At 41.5% G+C, this 16,928-nt stretch overlaps 1 protein-coding gene and 1 long non-coding RNA gene across 3 annotated transcripts in view; one reads left to right on the forward strand and one right to left on the reverse strand.

Annotated features, from left to right (window-relative positions):
* Positions 1–3,604: 3,604 nt before the first annotated feature.
* Positions 3,605–9,312, reverse strand: LOC110149754 (uncharacterized). Its single transcript, XR_002317536.2, has 4 exons — positions 9,193–9,312; positions 6,869–8,453; positions 4,435–4,489; positions 3,605–3,789 (listed from the first exon to the last, which is right to left on the reverse strand). It is a non-coding gene; the product is annotated as an uncharacterized lncRNA (long non-coding RNA).
* Positions 9,313–9,842: 530 nt separating this feature from the next.
* Positions 9,843–16,928, forward strand: part of MLIP (muscular LMNA interacting protein) — a 299,319-nt gene continuing 292,233 nt past the window's right edge. For both annotated transcript variants that reach the window (XM_070456693.1, XM_070456691.1), the window contains exon 1: positions 9,843–10,153. The gene's annotated coding sequence lies outside the window, so the exon portion shown is untranslated. The remainder of the gene's footprint in view (positions 10,154–16,928) is intronic.

Raw genomic sequence — 16,928 nt, forward strand, 5'->3', positions numbered from 1 at the left:
AGGTCGCATTTTGTCTTCGCTGTCCTTCACTCGATGGCCTCTCATTTTCCTGACCACTGGACCTGCTGCCCAGCTCTGGCCCCAGGTCCACCATCAGATGCTTGGCCTCAGACCCACAGAGGCGATGGCCACCAGAGGCCACAGCCCCCTCAGGCTCCCCCCGAGCTCCCCTCACAGCCCCGCTTCACAGACTGACCGCGCTTGCCTCCTCAGATCTTCCTTCGAGCTCTGTCCTATGCAGAGGTCGGTGTACCCTGGAAGCAGGCTAATGACTTCTATTCTATAACTCTTCTAGACCGTCCTGCTTCTCCCATGGCTGTGAAAGCTGTAGTTCCTAGGCTGTTGTTCTGTGGGTGCTCAGTCGTGTCCGACCCTGCAACCCCATGGACTGTAGCCCACCAGGTCCTCTGTCCACAGGATTTCCTAGGCAAGAATACTGAAGTGGGTTGCCATTTTCTACTCCATCTAATTCTTCTAGTAAATCTCTTTGCCATGACACTCCTGGTGCCTTTGCTTCTCCAACTAAAGCCAGACCGATCCATCCAGGGGTTCATCCATGGCTTTTCGCAGAGCCAAATTCTTATAGTGGAAATGCTCAGATCTGACCCTCCCTCTCACATTAATCCTTGACTCTCAGAATCTCTCTTTTAAAGCCCCCAGTGTACAGGATTCTGAATTCCTTCCTCTGGCCCCGCCTGGCCCCCACACCGCCCCCACACCTGCATCCTTTAGAGACCAAGGCGTAGATTCCCTCTCGAATCCGCAGCTCATCCTGTGCCTTTCTAGCTGGGGCCTTGGGAAAGTTGTTCAACATTTACTAGATGCAGCTTCCTCACTTGTAAAAGGCAAAGAAGGATCCTAGCTACCTTATGGAACCCATGTGAGGTATCACTACAAAGCTGTCCACACATACCAACTGGCTGCCCCTTCCTTATTCTCCACCAGTCCTTCGCCACCCTCCACGGAGGAGGAGGAGGAGGCCCTGGGGGTCGACGCAGTCCACCACCTCTGACCCCGTGACCCCAGTGGATGAGACCAGAGTGGGAACCGTGGGCAGAATCCCTGAGCAGTGGGGCAGGGGCATATGGATTCAGGGCCAAGGGAACGTTGCCTTTTGTTTTTTCCCATTAAGAGTTATTTATTTTTGGCTGCGCTGGGTCGCTGCTGCTGCGTGGGGGCTTTTCTCTGGTTGCGGAGTGCGGTGGCTCATCTTTGTTGTGGTGCTTGGGCTTCGCGTTGCAGTGGTGTCTCTCGTTGCAGAGAATATGCTCGAGGTGTACAGGCTCAGTGGTTTCACCATGGCATGTGGGGTCTTCCTGGACCAGGGATTGAACCAGTGTCCCTACATTGCAAGGCGAATTCCTTACCACGGGACCACCAGGGAGGCCTCAGCACTTTGTCTTTTAACGTGGCTGATTGTTCCTGTGAGTGATAATCATGAGGAAGCCACATTAAAAATTTGCTTACATCAATGTTGGTTACGGGTTTGAAGAATGGAGAGAATTTTTTAAAAGGAACTTTGCTCTAAAAGCAATACTAACTATAGGTGCTTATATCCATGGCTTATTGTGTGTGTCTAACAATCAGCATGCAGCACAATGACAAGGAGGCAGATCCCTAAGTTCACTACACTGCTAACTCATTTCATTCCATTGCAACTGTAGCTTCTCTCTATGGACGCTTGGCTGTGTAAGATTTTTGTTCAGATAACGTGTTCTTCTGCCGACAACTCAGGTTGATGAAAGGAAGAACAATTCCCACAAAGATAGTACTAATATTCAGGGATCTTTTTATATTTTACCCCTCTAACGGTACTACGGGAAAGTTGTTATTCCCATTTTTTCTGATAAAAAACAAAGGCTCAGAGAGTTTAAATAAATGCCTAAATCCATAAAGGTATAAATTGGACTCAAATAATATTCTTTTCCAAGCTCCTGTTTGAATATGTGTGGCAAATCTGTTCTGTTGGAAGTTATTTAATGATACACATAAATTCCTTAATTAATGGCATGAAAATGTGGAAAGAGATGGCTTGGCCTCAACTGGGGTTTAGAGTTCCAGATACAGGGGCAAGGGTGTGATGGCTTATTTCTCCTTGGGGTCCAATTTTCTTAGATTTTTATTTGTGTGTGTTTGCCTGCACTTTGAATTCTGTTGGCTTCCTAAGAGCTCCAAACTTTTATAAAATAATTCTTTGGTCTCCCCAGCATGTTCTAGCATCTGTGAGCTACTTGAACAGCCTAGCACTGTCTTTAATATTTCAGATACCATAGTCTGTTTCAAACAAATTATACTGGTTCCTATTGACTGTAATTCTCTCTCAGGTAGACCACGTGGGTTCTTATGCCTGATGATTCTTGAGAAGAGGATGCTACAGTTGATCCAATTTGTTTTTAATTGAAGCGTAGTTGATGTATGATATTATATTAATTATAGATGTATAAGATAGTGATTCACAATTTTTAAAGTTTATATTTCATTTATAGTAATTCTAGAATATTAACTATATTCCCTGTGTTGTACACTGTAATCTTGTAGCTTATTTTTTACACAATCGTTTGTACCTCCCCACTAGTAACCACTAATTTATTTTTTACATCTGTGAGTCTATTTCTTTTTTGTTGTTATATTCACTAGTCTGTTGTATTTTTTAGATTCCACATATAAGTGATATCATACAGTATTTGTCTTTCTCTGTCTGATTAATTTCACTTAGCATAATCCCCTCCAAGTCCATGCACATTGTTGCAAATGGCAACATTTCACTCTGGTTTTGTATATGTATATATACAAATATACATATACATATATACCCCCCCCACACACATACATAGATATGAAAGTGAAAATTCTAGTCAATCGTGTCCAACTCTTTGCGACCCCATGGACTGTAGTCCGCCAGGCTCCTCAGTCTGTGGGATTTCCCAGGCAAGAATATTGGAGTGGGTTGTCATTCCCTTCTCCAGAGTACCTTCTCCAGGGTATCAGTCAGTTGTGTTCAACTTTTTGCTACCCCATGGACTGTAGCCTGCCAGGCTCTTCTGTCCGTGGGATTTCCCAGGCAAGAATATTAGAGTGGATTGTCATTCCCTTCTCCAGGGTATCTTCCCGACCTAGCAGGCAGATTCTTTACCATCTGAGCTACCAGGGAAGCCCATGTATATAATATATATACCCACCACATCTTTATTGATCCATATGTTGATGAACATTTAGGTTACTTTCATAGCTTGGCTATTGTAAATGATACTGCTATCAACATTAGGGTGCATACATCTTTTTGAACTATTAATTCTATTTTTGTGGCTATATACTCAGGAGAGGGATTGCTGGGTCCTACAGTAGTTCTAGTTCTAGTTTTTTGAGAAACCTTCATACTATTTTCCACAGTGGTGGCACCAATTTATAGTCGCACCAACAATGCATGAGGGTTCCCTTTCCTCCACATCCTCTCCAACAGTTATTGTTTCCTTTTTGATGATAGCCATTCTGACAGGTGTGAGGTGATAGGATGGTTTTGGTTTGCATTCCCCTGATGATTATTTAGGCTGAGCATCTCTTCATGTGCCTGTTGGCTATGCTCCTATGTTGTGCTGATCTGATGGCTCTGAAATTCACCTGCAGGGTGTGGAGGGGAATGAAAGTTTGTCAAGACTGCAGAAAAGGAAAATGCGGTAAAAGCAATGTTTATGATGCTTTGAAATCTTGAGAAAGCTGACTTGCTTTATCCTCTTCAATGGTGTTTGAGTCACCCTTCTTACTTCCTGGTTGGCAGTTATTTCATGTCCCCTGAAAAAAATGCATCAATCATCCAATGAATGGTGTACAAATTAATTCATGGACATGAAGATTAACATGCAATCTGTTAACGCTGTGCTAATGAGCTTATGATTTTCACAAAATAGACCAATTTTGAGTTTTATCAACCTCAGTGGTTGAAATTAATATGGAAATGGCAACATTTGTTTTTTGTTCTCCCCACAAAGCAACTAATTATTTTTCTCTGGGTAATGATAATTAGCAGAATTCCTCTCATGTTCCTGACCAGTGCACAGCTGGTATTCGAAAAATCACAGAGACTTGTTTTTATGTGGTGACATTAAACCCCTGTCTAACTTGGGAAGTGCATTCACTGTATGCTCTTGCCCTCAGTTTATTAATTCTAAATTATGCCTCGATGAACTTCTCAAATTGGGAGCAAATTTACATTAATAAATTGTCATCAGTCAGAGAGAGAGAGGGAGGGAGGGAGTGTTATCATAATGCTCTGCTACTGAGTGTAGGTTTTGTCTGCCTCAGATGTTGTAGTTGGGCTTACCATTTTGATCATTTGAATAAGGTGTATTTTTAAAGAGGCATTCTTCTTTCAGTTAAGCAGACGTGTGCTTGGTGGGCCTTGGCTTGGGGCTGGGATGCGTTCAGAACACTACTTACCCCCATTCCTTGGGCTTTCTGGAGTGTAGATCTGGACCAGGACTGGTCAGAGGACCTATTGGATAAACATCACCAAGGGTTTCCAAAGCTCTGTAGGGCAACTGAGTAATAATCATCTTTCTTGTTCTTTACATAGCAATCCCCTTAGGAACAGGGTCTGTGTATCAATATTTTAGCTCCAAGTTTTGCACAGTGCTCAGAAGCTAACAGGAGAAGGAAATGGCAACCCACTCCAGCATTCTTGTCTGGAGAATCCCATGGACAGAGGAGCCTGGCAGGCCACAGCCCATGGGGCTGGCAAGAGTCAGACACAACTTAGCGACTAAACCACCACCAGAAGCTAACAAGTGGATGAATGAAGACAGGTATAGAGAAAGACTGCCATATTCAATCCCGGCTACCCAAGGAGGCTTGATACTAACTGAACAATGCATGGTGGTTGTGTCTCACAATCATATAGATGAAACCATGTTTGCACTCATATTACCTTAAGAACACTAGTGAATGTTATGTGTTTTTGAAGTTTCCACTATGGCAAATTTTGAAATATGCTGATACTTTATGCTGGTGAGGCTATGGAAAGCACACTACGTAACCCTTTAGGAAATAAATTTAGCAATCTCTATCAAGAATTTGGATGATTTACTTGTTTTCTTTGATGTGGCAAAACTCAGTCTCAGGAAGGCAACTTTAAGGAAATAATTTAAAATAGAGAAAAAATTTTTGGCACACCAAGATGCATGTCTCATTTTTTTTTTTTTTTAAATCATGGCAAACTAGAAACAAGCTAAGCTTCCAACAACACAATGATGGTTAGTGACATGTGGCATATTCACTAACTGCAGCTTTACTTGTTGATGTAAAAACGCTTTTCAAGATTTTATAGTAAGATAAAAAATTACTGTTTAGGTCTAAAATTAATACATTATTCTTGCAATTAAAATTTCCTGTATAAAGTCTGGGAGGAAATATTATTAAATCTAAGAATAGAAAAAAGAGAAAAATCCACCAAATATTATTGTTTTTGTTTTTCCAAATTTAAGTGCATCCCTTTGATTGTATCTCCTCTTCTCTCTCCTCTGAGAAGATGTGACCTTGCCCCAGCTCGTTCCTTCTCTGTGTTCTGTTATCCAAACCAGATTGGATCATGGTGGTTATCTGACTCAAGGTGTGGAGATAGATTTTCTCTCCAAGGTATTTACACTGGGAATTCAGAGAAAGCAAGTCAGTAGGTATGCATGCCTTGGATTTAAGGACATGCTTGGGGGGTACAGGCATCTTCCCCTGCTTGTAGAAAGAAAGCAAATTTTCAGAAAAATAGGAAGAAAGCAGAAATATGCAGAAAGTAAAAACAATGTGGGACCCCAGAGAAAAACTTGTTTCTGATGACTTCTTAGTTTCCAGTTCTAGCCCTCACGAGGCCTGGCTGAATGTTGTAAGATATTCTTGTGTCTTTATATTATTCATATTATCATTATTTTTCTCATAATTTTAAAAATTGTATAATACTGTTTATCAAAACTTCCAGAATAAGCAAATCCATACAGACAGTAAACAGACTAAGGGGTGTGAGGGGCTATAGGGGAGGCTGCTAATGGACATGGGGTTTCCTTTGTAGGTGATTCACAACACTCTGAATGTACTAAATACCTGTGCATGGTACACTTTCAAATGATATACTTTCAGATGTTAGCTGGAATGAAGTCTACATAAGTAAGACGTCTCTACTTTGGGATATTTAAAAATTATCCAAAGTGATTATGCATTATTACTAAAATACTTTCACAGCAAATATAATAATTGATGTATTTTTTAAAAACAACAGATATTTTATCAAGAGCCCTTGTTGATTTGCTCTTTGCAATAAATGAGAAGCCACATCATTCATGGCCATAGTAGTATAGTGTTTCTAATGGTCCTATTTTTATAATTTTGGGGAAGTATGATAATTTCATTTCTTTCTAACCTATGATTATTTTGTTATTTTAAGCAAACTTACTGTGACCAATTTCATTTTTAAAATGATAAAGAAGATGTCCATTAAGGTGAGTTATATCTGAGGGTTCTCACCAATGTTATTGCCTTACCTTTGTCCCTGGATCTTGGCCAGAAAGACAAAAATTATGTTTGCCACCACCCAACTGTTAGAAACGCTCAAGGACAAAAGCATTAATGATAGGACACATTGTTCATAATGTATTTATTCAATAAAAACACCAGTCCCCATTCTAATTACATTAAAAATTCTAACTGTATAAAGAAAAACCTGGAAAGAAATATACTTTACCATTAACTGTGGTGTAACTGACTTGCAGCTTTATAAAAAAGTTAAAATTTCCTTTTTTTACTTTGTATTTTTCAGATTACCTACAGTGTGTATGAACTTGTTAATAAAATGATTTAAAAGTTGAATTTTTAGTGAAAAAACAATTACCTTAATCACTAGAACAATCTTCTTGTCTTCTCTCCTGATTTTATCAGGATGAAGGGATATGGAAGTATGGAGGGATAGAGCTTGGGCTTCCTTGGATGCATCACCTGTCAGATGCAGGCCCTTTGACTGCACTTCAGGGGAACGTTTATCAGGAAGCTGTGGACCGGGATTCATCGCTAGTCCAGAGAATCCAAGGCTTACAGCAGGGAATGGCCTAGAGCTTTAGCTCAGGGGGAAGCCTGGCTCTGCTCTTTTCTGTGTGGACTTGAGAAGTTACTCAACCTCTGTACGTCTCAGCTTCCTCATCTGAAAAGTGATGCAGCGTCCTCACCGGGTTGTTGAGTGTGAAATGAAAGAGCATTGTATTAGTCACTCAGCACAATCACTGGCTCAAAGTAAGTGGTCGTGGAGTTTTTATTTCTACTGTTAGATAGCAGACATAAACCTCCTATGTACTCTGTAAATCCTCCCTGCCTACCTGCCTCTCCTCAAGCACCCTTTCATAGTCTGGCTTCTATTACGTTACCCCTTGTAGGGAAAGAGCAAATTAGCCAAGATGGCGTGTCAGGCTCTTCTGCCCACTGGCCACTCGCTCTTGCCCCACATTTTGTAAATAATGACCAACAGCTGAGCTCATTTATAACACTGCGCACCGTCGTGAATTAGTTTGTGCTGTAGGGAGATAAGAGCGCCACCCAAAAAGCATAGGGATTTACTGGTGGGTCACGGCTCTGTCCCTTGGATCGGCCATGAGAGGCGAGAATAAAGCGTGAATGCTACGGCGGCTGTGTCAGTCAGGAGAGAATACTGTTATGGCTGCTGCGTCAGCCAGAAGGAATGAACGCGTCAGCCGGAAGAGAATGAACGCGTCAGCCGGAAGGGAATGAATGCGTCAGCCGGAAGGGAATGAACGCGTCCGCCGGAAGGGAATGAACGCGTCCGCCGGAAGGGAATGAACGCGTCCGCCGGAAGGGAATGAACGTGTCCGCAGCTCCTCCAGCTCCTCGCGTCTTCTTTCGGCCTTTTAGCTAACGCCTTGCCTACCCTGGCTCAGCGAACCGTGCGGACAGTGTGAACAGTGAGAGAATTGCTCCTGTGGACAAGATGAAGAGCAATATGCCCATGTATCTCTATCAATTCCAAAAGTAGTTAAATCAGTGGTTCTCAAACTTTAATGCCCACAGGAATCATCTGGGGGTCTTGTCAAAATGACCGATTCTGACTCTGTAGGTCTGGCCTGGCATCCAAGATTCTGAACTTTTCACAAGCTCCCACGTGAGGTCCATGTTGCTGTTCAAAGACCACTTTTAGTAGCGAGGACTGGGGTGACCTAGCTCCAGTCTTCATGGAATCACCTCCAGTGTCCTAGCCAAAGTGGTCTCCTTCTTTAGCTCTCAACACACATCATTTACTCTCCAAATTTAGCACTTCTCAGGTTCAGCCTGCTCTGGTGTGTTGCTGTACAGAATTCTGTTCAGTTCTTTCCAAGCTCCTGACAGTAGATGGTGCGGTCCATGCGGGAAGCTGTCGGCATCAGCACAGTGACGTGATCACCTGTGCCTCCAATCATTGTCAAATTATTGAACTAGATGAAAAAGGAGGAAACGATGCCTTAAAATATTATTGACACTGCCATTTACACGAGTATTCACTTAGAAATTGACAACATAAATCAGTTTAATTAGTGGAAATAACGGAAGCCAGTACTGATGTGAAGAATTCCAAATGACAAATAGATGACTGTGTTTTTTTTTTCTTTAAAAAATGTGTTATTTGTTGTAGAATGCAGAGTGGGATGATATACTGGATGGGAGGACAAGGCCAACCTGAAATGACACATTTTTCACAGAATATCAAATAAGTGAGTTATAATTTTTTTGGCAAATTGAGTCTCTTGGGAGGTGGTTTAAAAACACCCTCCAAAAGGACCAGAGGCCAAGGTTGAATAACCTGGTGTGCAGGCTGGATGAAAAGCTAGCAGGTTTTGAGGTAATGTGGACTTGCTTCTGTTAGGAGTAATTAGGGGAAATTTTTGTGGGAAATGAGGAAGGTGTGGCGAAGGAATGTGTTGGGGGTGGTCATCGAGAGGATGTGACGAGAAGTCGATTGATGAGCTGGACCCAGGTCGTCAGAGGGCACTCCCTCCTGCCCTGTCCTTGAAATGTACATTCTGACCACAACTCCCACTGGGAAGAGGATTTGAAGGACACAGCCCAGAGTGAGCTATTGAGACCATCTGAATGGAGCATGTGATTGAACCCAGCTTGACCTCTATGTAAACTTTTAAGATTCTGGTGGGTGGACAGGTGTGGAGAGCTACTCACCTTGTGGTCACCAAAGACAAGCCTTGAATGTAAGGTCCCTCACTGATTAAACCTGCCACCTGCCAGTCTGGAGTGTCTGCCTCTTTCTCCTTGCCCTCCATGTTAAAGCTAGTTTGTGAAACAAAAGTCTGCTCTTTGGGTGTTTCCTGGAGGCTGGATCTCAGGGCAAGTGCCCCACCCACTTGTGAGGTTTATTCAGCCTACCACAAGCCACCCCTTGTATAATTCTGACCTACCTTCTCTGGATCAATTGGCATTTCAGGAGGACTTTCAACCTTACTTTAAAAAATCCAGTTGAAGCAAACAGAAGAGAAACTCCATTTTCAGTAACCTTTTCCTCATCTGTCACTTATGTCCATAAGGAAGCTTAAAGAATTTTTATCAGTACACTAAAAATCAGATAATTGGCTATATTGTAAAACTTTTTGATGCAGGACTCCAGATCTCTACAGTTGCTGAGAATTCTTATCTAAGAAATCATCTAGGCATTGAAACATGTAAACTATCATATGTGAAATGAATCGCCAGTCCAGGTTCGAAGCATGATACAGGATGCTTGGGGCTGGTGCGCTGGGATGACCCAGAGGGATGGGATGGGGAGAGAGTTGGGAGGGGGGGTTCAGGATGGGGAACACATGTACACCCATGGAGGATTCAAGTCAATGTATGGCAAAACCAATACAAAGTTGTAAAGTAAAATAAATAAATAATTTAAATAAAAAAAAAGAAATCATCTAGGGAATCTTCACAATTTCTGTCTTCGTGAAGAGGTCTTAGTGGGGATGAGGTTTACGCCTAACTCTTAAAATTTCATTTTGGTGACTTGTGCCCAGGATCCAACTTTAGTTACAGAGTAAACAGTATTTTCCAAAGACTGACAGGGTCAGCTGCTCGGGGAATGTGGCCGGTGACCTCCCTGGCGGATGATTGTCCTGCTGGCTGCTTTCAAGTTAGTTGAAAGGTAAGCTTTCTTTCTGTATAAGGGCATGGCTGCCTTGGAACGTGTTTCATTTTCTACCGATAAAGCTGAAAGTATATCCCATGCTCGCTGTCTTAAAGGGCATGGAGCTGTGACTTTGGGGGCAAAGTGATTTGTCATGTCAACACAACTACAACAGCTAAGTTGCTGGGGTTGGGGGAGGAGTGAGCGATGGTGTGAAACCTCATTGCTTTGATTAAGCTACAAAGACACAAGAAAACTTAAATACAGAACTTCTTTCTGATTTGAGATGTGAGAAACACACATGGGATTCTAATATTCAGAAAGTAAAGACTTACATCTTTGAATCCTTTTTTCCTGAAGTCTTGTTAGTTTAATCTGGCTGTTGTCTTCACTCCTGAGACAGCAGTGGTGTGTGTGTGGTTGTGTCTGTGTGTGTATGTGTGTGAGAGAAAGACAGATTTATTGTCTCCTATGAAGTGTATCTGCTATATACATATAATGTATATATTTGTGTGTATACAAATATTTGTATATATGTAAATACAGTGTTTATATACTCTGTATAAATAATGTATCTTGTGGGTGCTGAGTATAGAACAGTTGAGAAAATGGAACTTGCTGGCCTTGGATCCTGGGCTGACTTTATTCAGCTTGTGTGTTACAGATTCTGTAACAGGAGGTAAGAATTTTGTTTCCTATCAGAATAATTGCTCTCTCTCCATGTTGATTGTTATTAGTGTTTGTTTTAAAAACCTCACATTTTATTTTTAAACAAGTTTTGATAGAAGAATTGGTATTTTAAAGATGCACATATTGAAAAGATAATACTTTTCAAAGTGCTCACAGCTCTCACTTAATTGAACTATTTTCTAATGCTCCAAAAGAGTGCTCTACCATCAAAAGTGATTTTATAAATAAAATATTTTATTTTAGATAAAGTTCAGTTCAGTTCAGTTCAGTTGCTTAGTTGTGTCCGACTCTTTGTGGCCCCATGAATCGCAGCACACCAGGCTCCTATAAAGAAAATATTTTTATTGAAAATATTCTTTTCCTCCCATTGACTAAGCTGTCTTTCCCAGAGTCATTTAAAAAATATGGCCCAGAACCAAAAATAAGGGCACAAATAGTATCAGAAGAAGTAAAAAAGTAATATTCTGGTAGAAAAGGTTTATGCTTTATTGAAGAGGGATAACTACAAAGGTACCAAGTTGTTAAGCTGTCATTATTGCAACTGTCATTTACTGATATTTGTGGGTTTGCTTTTGTGTCCTCTTGGCAGCTTCAACTTTCAAAAATTGTTTATTACATAGTGACAGATTCAATGTTAAAAACTTGCTCTGTGGACGTGGTCTTTTCACAAGCTGTGGGCATGTACCTCTGGCCCACAGAAGCCATGAGGAGGCTTAAACTTGGTGACCATGAGAGGTTAAAGTCTGAGTATTTGCCTGTTTGTCAGATAACAGACCAGAAGATGACTCAGAGAGCTTTCGTAGAATAAGAATTCCCAACTGCTGCCTGAGAGTTAGCAGTGGTCAAAATGGAGAAATAAACTCAGGGAATTCTGGGAACCATTCTCTGCATTTGGTTCTTCACTGTCACCCCCCACTGCCACCCTCATCCCACTGGACCATCAGACAGAGTCTCCTAGAGACAGAGGCATATATTTTGAACCAAAATCAGCACCAGCACTCCCAAAGTTATCTCAGTTCGCAGTGGAGGGGGGTCCAGCTAGATTTGCATTTGGCCCCTGGATACCACAGGAAACACATCCTTTGGGTGGGCGATGGGGGTCCTTGGGACAGGCCGTGGCACCTGGAGGCCTGTGCTGAGTGTAGTGTCCTGCATCACTTCTAAACAGGCGGGGTTACATGGGCTTCTGACTTGACTGTGGAGCGCATGTAGGACCTCAGTCTTGGAGATGCTGTGTAGAAACCCATATAAACGGTGTTCCTTGTCTCAGAAGAGGATCCTGTTTTAATAAAAAACATTCATCCTTGGAGCATACAGTGAGGAAGATCTTTGTTGTCTTGCAGACTGTCATTATTTTAGAAAGAAGACAGCATCGGTTTTTCATGCCTTGAGGATGTCCACCTACCTTGTGAGATTTCAGCAGTAGAGCACTTACAGGTGCTTTTGTTGTGGAGATGAAAGTTCTTTAAATGGCAGGCATGGGGAAATCACCGCTATTAAAAAAGCAAAATAAAACTGTATTAACTCTTGGACCTAGTAGATAAAAAAGCCTTTTTATCTGTTTGTTAGCCCTCTTTATGTAAAATAGGTAGCCAACAGGAATTTGCTGTATGGCCCAGGAAACTCAAACAGGGGCTCTGGATCAACCTAGAGGGGTGGGATGGGGAGGGAGATGGGAGGAAGGTTCAGAAGGGGAGGGGATATATGTATGGCTGATTCATGTTGAGGTTTGACAGGAAACAGCAAAATTCTGTAAAGCAATTATCCTTCAATAAAATATAAATTAATTTTTAAAAAGCCATTTTAATAGTGGCAAACTCTACTTTACCGAAGTTTTTGAATATGGGCACAAAATCTGAGCAGTATTTCCCCAACCACACAAGTCATATGGTGATGAGGAACAGAGTGAGGTGACAGTGTCTTGAAGCAAACATTATTTTCTAAGGGTCATTTGCTTCATGTTTGAATGGAATTCTTGCTGGCCTAATGTAGGGTAGACTTTAATTTCCTGTTTGGTGTGACCTGTTGCTCATATTAAATTCCTGGGGGAATAATCATAAATTCCCATCTTAGACAGGAGTTATAGATCTTCCTCTGTTTTTTTTTAAATAACACCTTCATTGAACCATAATGTACATAACATAAAATTCATTCTTTTAAGTGTGCATACAGTTCAGTGCTTTTTAGCACATTCAGAATTTATATGTCATCATCATTATCTAACATCAGAATATTTTCATCATATTCAAAAGCCCCACCCCTACTCATTAGCAGTCACTCCACAGTCTGCCTTTCCCCTCAAACCTTGTCAACGATGGCCTATTTCTATGGATTTGCCTATTCTGGGTGTTTCATATGAATGAATCACAAATATATGGCTTTTTGTGACCAGTTTCTTTCACTTACCATATTTTCAAGGTTCATTCACATTGTTGCATGTATCAGGACTTCATTCTTTTTTATTACTGAGAAATATACCTCTGTGATACATCCCCTTTATGATTTCACATTTTGACTATTATGAATAATGCTATCATGAACACTTGTTTACAGATTTTTGTGTGAACGTATGTTTTCACTTTTCTTGTGTATATACCTAGTATTAGAATTTCTGGCTAATGTGGTAACTGTATATATAAGATTTTGAGGGATTCCTACACTGTTTTCTAATGTGACTGTTCCAGTTTATAATAACAGCAGCATATGAAGTTCTGGTTACCCATGTCCTTGCTAAGGCTTGTTACTGTCTGCTTTGATTCTAGCCAGTCTAGTGGGTGCGAACTGCTATCTCCTTGTGGTTTTGATTTGTGCTCCCTAATCACAATTTCGTTGAACAGCTTTTCATGTGCTTGTTGGCCATTTGTTTGCCTTCTCAGGAGAAATGTCTATTCAAATCCTGCGCCCATTTTAAAAAATATGTTTATTTTGTTTTGGCTGTGCTGGGTCTTCATTGCTGTGGGCTGGTTACTTTCTATTTGTGGTGCACAGACTTCTCACTTTGGGGGCTTCTCTTGTTGTGAGCACGGGCTCTAGGATGAGTGGGCGCCAGTAGATGTGGTACGCAGGCTTAGTTGCCCTGAAGTTTGTGGGATCTTCCCGGGGCAGGGCTCGAATCGGCACCTCCTGCATTGCAAAGCAGATTCCTAACCACTGGACTGCCACAGAAGCCCCTTTGTCAGTTGTTAAAATTGGGTCGTCTTTTTCTTTGAGTTGTGAGAGTTCTTTATGTATTCTGGATTGTGGTTGTTGTTCAGTTGCTCAGTCATGTCATACTCTGTGCCCTCTGGACTGCAGCATGTTCGGCTTCCGTCCTTCACCATCTCCCAGAGTTTTCTCAGATTCATGTCCATTGAGTTGGTGATGCCATCCAACCACCTTATCCTCTGTTGCTGTCTTCTCCTCTTGCCCTCAATCTTCCCCAAATAGCAAGGAGAAGTAAGGAATCCTTCTTACATGAACAATGAAAAGAAATAGAGGAAAACAATAGAATGGGAAAGACTAGAGATCTCTTCAAGAAAATTAGATACCAAAGGAACATTTCATGCAAAGATGGACACAATAAAGGACAGAAACAGTATTCTGAATATAAGTTATCAGTTAAATGATTTGAAAATATTTCCTCCCATTCTCTGTGTTAATTTTTAAGCCACATTGTTAGGATTTTGACTTTATCTTTGAAGTTAACATTTTTTTTCTAGATAAACTTCATGAAACCCAGGGGATTAATGGCACACACCTTCACCAAGAACTTGCTTGATGACAGACAGTGGGTTAAGTTCTTCTCACATGTTACCACATTTTAATGTTTGTCAGAACATGAAGAGGTTGATACCATTCCTTTAATGGGGAAGAAACTGAGACTCTGAGAATTAATTTGCTGAAAGTGACCCATTGAGAAAGCGGCAGAATCTGCAAGTAAATTAAATTCTTCCTGCTTCCTGAGTCTATTTCCTCTTCACTTTAATTGTTAGTGGTTTGAATAAGATAAGTGGACAATCAATATTGTGTTCATCGGTAGTATAATTTGTATTGGATAAACATGCATTTTATTCCTATGTTTTCTATCAAAAGTTGTCTAAATAATGCCTTAAATGTCTTAAGTCATGTCCATGCATGCATGCTTAGCTCCCTTCAGTCATGTCCGACTCTTTCATGACCCCGTGGACTGTAACCTGCCAGGCTACTGTGTCCATGGGATTTCCCAGGCAAGAACACTGGAGTGGGCTGCCATGCCCTCCTCCAGGGGATCTTCCCACCCAGGGACTGATCCTGCATCTCCTGCAGCTCCTGTGTGGCAGGCGGATTCTCTACCACTGAGCCACCAAGGAAGCTCCCTAAATCATATCCATTGGATACATTTCACTCCTGTCTCTTGCTCCTTCCCTTCCATCTTTGTTCCTTCTTTGCTTTTTCCTTTCTTCCCTCTCTCCTGTGCTCTTTCCAAGTCCTTTGTTTAGTCCAGTATGCTTTAAGTGACTGAATGACTCTCTGTCTCTCACACAGACATACAGACATACTTTAAGTGCCTGGATAAAGTGATGAATAAAGCACCCTCTGGTGCTTATATAGTACAAGAAGTCCCCCATATGTGGATGAGTTCTGTTCTTAGAGTGCATTCAGAAGTCCAGTTTGTTCGTAAGTCCATCAAAGTTAGCCTTGATAACTAACTGCCACAATCAGCTACATGGTACTGAACTGTAATATATTTATAATACTTTTCACACAGATAATACATAAAAAACAAACACAAAAACTGGAGAAAGCATTTTTAATCTTACAGTATCGTACTTTGAAAAGTACAGCAGCACAGGACGACAGCTGGCACACAGGGCCGTCTTCAAATGAACAGGCAGGAAGGGTTACTGACTGGAGTGGGTAGAGGTGGGAGATGGGAGAGCTGAAGGGTCGTCAGCAATAGGAGTTGGAGGGCAACCTGCAGCTTCATTCGCACTTGGCACCGATGAAACACACATTTGCATCTTTCAAAGTTTGCAACTTGAAGGTTTGCATGTAGGGGACTTAGTGTAGTAGGAGATATGAACTGCAAATAATATTAGATATGGATAAACTTCAGATCAATTGCACTCAGCTTCCATGCTAGTAAGGTCATGCTTAAAATCTTGCATTCTAGGCTTCAGCATTATGCGAACCAGGAACTTTCAGATGTCCAAGCTGGGTTTAGAAAAGGAAGAGGAACCAGAGATCAAATTGTCAACATTTGCTGGATTATAGAGAAAGCAAGGGAATTTCAGAAAAACATCTATTTCTGTTTCATCAACTACTCTAAAGCCTTTGACTGTGTGGATCATGACAAATTGTCATGGGGATACCAGACCATCTTACCCATCTCCTGAGAAACCTGTATGCGGGTCAACAAGCAACAGTTAGAACCCTGTATGAACAACTGATTGGTTCAAGATTGAGAAAGGAGTGTGACAGGGCTGCCTGCTGTCACCATGTTTGTTCAACCTGTACACTGAGCACATCATGAGACATGCAAGCTGGAATCAAGATAGGTGGGAGAAACATCAACAACCTCAGATATGTGGATGATACCAATCTAACGGCAGAAAGAGAAGCGGAACTAAAGAGCCTCTTGATGAAGGTGGAAGAGGAGAGTGAAAGAGCCAGCTTAAGGCTAAATATTAAAAAACTAAGATCAGGGCATCTGGCCCCATTAGTAGTGACAGATTTCCTCTTCTTAGGCTCCAGAATCACTGCGGATGGTTACTGTAGTCATGAAATCAGAAGATGACTGCTTCTTGGCAGAAGAACTGTGACAAACCTAGACAGTGTGTTGAAAAGCAGAGACATTACTCTGCCAACAAAGGTCTGTATAGTCAAGGCTGTGGTCTTCCCAGTGGTCATGTGGATGTGAGAGCTGGACCATAAAGAAGGCAGAGCACCAAGGAATTGATGCCTTTGAACTATGGTGCTGGAGAAGACTCCTCAGAGTCCCTTGGGCAGCAAAGAGATCAAACCAGTTAATCTTAAGGGAAATCAACCCTGAATAATCATTGGAGGGACTGATGCTGAAGCTGAATCTCCAGTACTATGTTCATCTGATACAAACAGCCAACTCATTGGAAAAAGTCCCTGATCC

The sequence above is a fragment of the Odocoileus virginianus genome, chromosome 27, assembly GCF_023699985.2.
Source record: "Odocoileus virginianus isolate 20LAN1187 ecotype Illinois chromosome 27, Ovbor_1.2, whole genome shotgun sequence".
NCBI lineage: Eukaryota > Metazoa > Chordata > Mammalia > Artiodactyla > Cervidae > Odocoileus > Odocoileus virginianus.